General features: G+C 29.3%; 1 pseudogene; it reads right to left on the bottom strand.

Annotated features, from left to right (window-relative positions):
* Positions 1–1,661: 1,661 nt before the first annotated feature.
* LOC108852755 (putative defensin-like protein 38) lies at positions 1,662–3,491 on the bottom strand (annotated as a pseudogene).
* Between the last annotated feature and the right edge of the window lie 966 nt (positions 3,492–4,457).

The following is a 4,457-nucleotide window of genomic DNA, read 5'->3' as shown; positions in this document are numbered from 1 at the left end:
AAACCTGTTTTTGTGGGAAATTCGTTTCTGCGATTTTGGTGGGAATAGACATTTTCAGTTATGTTGGGAAAACGAGATTTTTTGGGGTTTTGGCGCAAAAATGTGATTATCGGTTTTGGTGGGAAAACAATACTTTTTTTCTTTTGGTGGGAAAAATATTTTTCAGTTTTGACAGGAAAACACTTTTTCGGTTTTGGCCGAAAAACGATATATTTCGGGTTTGGCAGGAAAACCGAGATATTTTGGTTTTGGCGGAAAACAAGATTTTACAGTTTTGGTGGAAAAACGTGTTTTCCGGTTTTGGCGAAAAATGCCTTTTTGCGGTTTTTGGCGGAAATTGTTTCTTTTTTGCAAGAAAATGCATTTTTGTGGTTTTTTTATTATTTTTTGAGTGACGAAATGATATTAGATTTAAGTTTGTAATTTGTTAACTATATCAGAGGTATAATAGACATTTTACCGTTTTGACAAAACCATCTCCATCGAGATAGTTCAATTTGGATCAGCCAGTTGATATTCAAAATTTAGCCAAAATTTCAAAAACTTATCCAGATGAATCCTCTAAATGATTACCTCTTTTATGTCTAAACAAACAAAACTCTCATCTCCATCTTAATGAATCATTGGATGGTGAAACAAACTGCCCCTTTTATGATATCTTTAAATAAGTTAGTGTATGGAAGAAGAGGAAAGTCGAAGGCTGGGAGCTGACCATGTATCACATCACCACCGTCACCGTTCTTCACTAACGGAGAGCCAGACTATCACACCGGAGTCGTCACACATCACCGTAATAGGAATCATGCTATCGGAAGCCATCTGTGATACTCTCGTTGGTGATATACAATGAATTCGAGAAGTTTTGACGTGGAGAGAAGACGTATACGAACCAGCTGAGCTGTCGCCTTTGTCACTGCCACCAGCATGCACCACCAGCTGAGTTTCTACAAACTCTTCTTTTCACTCGTTGCGTCTTGTCGGTGGATCCATGTTCAACATGTCTCTGTCTTCACCGAAAGTAACATTGTTATCTCTCTATTTACTCACCGAAGGTGATCTCACTCAAATTACCCTAAGGAGTGAATTACTCTCTCAAATAAGTGGATCAGTTTATGAGATAATCTTTTATTTTCTGAAGGAGATCAGATAATCCTTCTGTGCTTAACATAAACAGAAAAGGAGAAAGTGGGTGTAAGTTAGAAAATACATTGGAGTTGATCTTAAACCACATTCTGATACAAACATACAATGGACTTGATCAGTTATTAAAACATAATAACTTAGAAAATATACTTCATCACCCATTTGATCCATTTGAGGTTGTAGGCTAAGGCTAACAATAAACACATACCGAAATTTCATTCAACTCTACCATAAGCCTTCGGCATGTTCCTACATATGTCTTTGAATTTTTTAGAACAACATTAGTTAAGCATCTTTTCTTTCTTTTCCATATTTCTTTCGTTTAATTTATTTTATCATTATAATTTTGAAAGACTTTTTCTCATATCTTCAATGTTGATATTCTTATTTATACATGTTTCTTGATTACTTAATTGATTATAAGATGAATTTATTACACACATCAACATAATAACTATTGATATCAAGTAGTAGTTGTACTGACGAAGAATTTCCATACACTTTCATGGCCTGTGGATTTAGACACCTGAGCATTTGGATCCATCATCGAAATGGTAGCAATAGCAATCTTTTTTGTCGTCTTTGGAAGTATTAGACAACTTCCATTGGTTATATATTCATGTTTGCAAGACGTTTTGCACAACGCATCACCATTTTTCTTTGTACAAGTGTCATGTGAGGCCAATTTGCTTCGTGTTTTCTTACAATAATGATTCGATGTTTGAGCATGTCCATTTTCTATTCCTGATGAAATAAAATTAAAAGTAGTTAAAGCATAATTAAGTAGTAAAATTTAGGTTTACTGATAGTGATTAGGTCTCAATAAAAAAAAGATTATACAAATATTTTCGTATAATTAGGTTTGATTAAATAAATAAAAATTTTGGACGTGCAAGTAACATTTGAGTGGTTTACAAAGTTGTCTTGTTTTTTTTACATATCTGAAAAAAAAAATTAATGTTCTTATGAATATGTTAAGAAATTATTGAAACTTTTTCATACGAAGTCTAACCTAAACTCAAAAAACAACGTAATGTTTTCACTTTTATGTGTTTGTACTTTAAAATTAACTATAATTTGATCTGCGTCTCCACGTGGATTTTTTTTATTTAACTTTTGTTTAACGTAAAATCATAACCATTGATTTTATAAAATACCCATGCATATTTTTATGTTTTTTAAATTATATTTAGAGTAGAATGTATTATTTTATAATATAGATGTTTTATAATACTCTTTTTATTTGTACATAATATTATATCTAAAATGTTATCAATTGATGCAATTTGATGTAGTTGTACTATTTAAATATTAACTTTTTGTTTTTTTTTTTTGTTTTTTAGTTAAAAATGACACAACATACTAAAATTTTAATTTGTTGCATTAGTTTTCGATGAATTATTATTAGTTTTATGATATTTTATTCTTGAAAATTGTACTTTCAAAATATTTAAATTTGACTAAACTAAATAAGAAAATATTATATATAAATATTGTTTTATATAATATATATACTATATATTTCAGTTTGTTTTTTTATTTTGACCACAAAAAAAACAACCATAATTTTGTTATAGCCTCTAATAACATAATAAAAATTTAACTAAAATGATTAATGGTCAAGATATGAATATCTATCTGGTTAGATAAGATTTGAAATTTTAATTAATTATTTTAAATGATGCGGTAGAATCTGTAAAACAAAGTTATAAAAATAAGTACTTAATTTATTCTAAATGCAGTGGCTACATATGTAAATAAAATGAAGTAAAAATGTATATAAATAAATGGAAGTACCAGAAGTTACTTCAATTTTAATAGTATAGATTAATCTTAAATGCTGTGACATGATCTGTTAAAAATAAAGTATTAAAATTTTTATTTAGTTTATTCTAAATGTGGTGGCTAAATCTATAAATAAATAAAAATATAAATATGTAAATAAAAATAAGTATCAAAAGGTACTTTAGTTTTAATATGGTAGATAATATAATGGACTTCTAATTTTTGTTAATAACATAAGTCCGTAACTTATTTTTTTAATACTGATATCTATGTTTCTAAACAATATTATATTCCTTTTTATACTACTATTCATATTTTCAAACAATTTCTAAATGTACTTCAATTTTCATAATATAGAAATAAATTTTGATTTGAGATGGATAAACTTGGAAAATTACTGAAATAAATACACAATAAACTAACAATAAACTAACAGTCAAACACAAACATAATAATTGCAGCTTTACATAAAATGTTTGTTTAGGATGCGGCTTACCTGTTGAAACCAACAAAAATAGCATCACAATAACGGCAAACATAATAACATTTGAACTGATGGTCATTTGTTTCTTTTTATTTTCTTGTTATTTTCGTGTTTTAAATTAGCATGGAATGATTATTGAATTTGGTTAAGCATCTGATTCTTTTATACAAATATTTTTTTCTTTTTTTAGAAATAAAATACAAATTAAGTCTTCCCTAAAATTTCAATAAAACACTAAAAACTAGGAGAAGTAATATACATACATTGACTTAGTATCTTTCAAAATTTTTGACTTTTTGTTTTAAATTAAATTCATAAAGGCTTTTATTTAATCTCTTGTTGTGATAATCTCAACTCCTACAGTTGAACCGCATAAATCTATTAAGACAATCAATTTTAGTCATCCATACAATTATTTTGTCCCATTACTGTTCATATCAAGACTTACCTTACAGCCGTCACTTGCTTTAATGGTTTCGGTGGGAAATGTTGTTTTACGGTTTTGGCGGAAAATTTGTTTTTGCGTTTTTGGCATAAAATGTGTTTTTGTTGGGAAAACATGTTTTTGTGGTTTTGGCGAAAAAACGGGTTTTGCGGTTTTGACGGAAAACGCGTTTCTGCCAGAAAATGCTATTTTCGGTTTTGGCGAAAATGTGTTTTATGGGAAAACGTATTTTTGCGGTTTTGGCGGGAAAACATGTTTTTGTGGGAAATTCGTTTCTGTGATTTTGGTGGGAATAGACATTTTCAGTTTTGGTGGGAAACCGAAATATTTTTTGGGTTTTGGCGCAAAAATGCGATTATCGGTTTTGGTGGGAAAACAATATTTTTTTGCTTTTGGTGGGAAAAATATTTTTCAGTTTTGGCAGGAAACACTTTTCGGTTTTGGCCGAAAACCGATATATTTCGGGTTTGGCAGGAAAACCGAGATATTTTGGTTTTGGCGGAAAACAAGATTTTACAGTTTTGGAGGAAAAACGTGTTTTCCGGTTTTGGCAAAAAATGCATTTTTGCGGTTTTGGCGGAAAATGTTTCTTTTTTTGCA

The sequence above is a fragment of the Raphanus sativus genome, unplaced genomic scaffold (genome assembly GCF_000801105.2).
Source record: "Raphanus sativus cultivar WK10039 unplaced genomic scaffold, ASM80110v3 Scaffold1894, whole genome shotgun sequence".
Lineage (NCBI taxonomy): Eukaryota > Viridiplantae > Streptophyta > Magnoliopsida > Brassicales > Brassicaceae > Raphanus > Raphanus sativus.
Note: the sequence above shows the minus strand (reverse complement) of the source record. Positions and strands in the feature narration are given on the sequence as shown.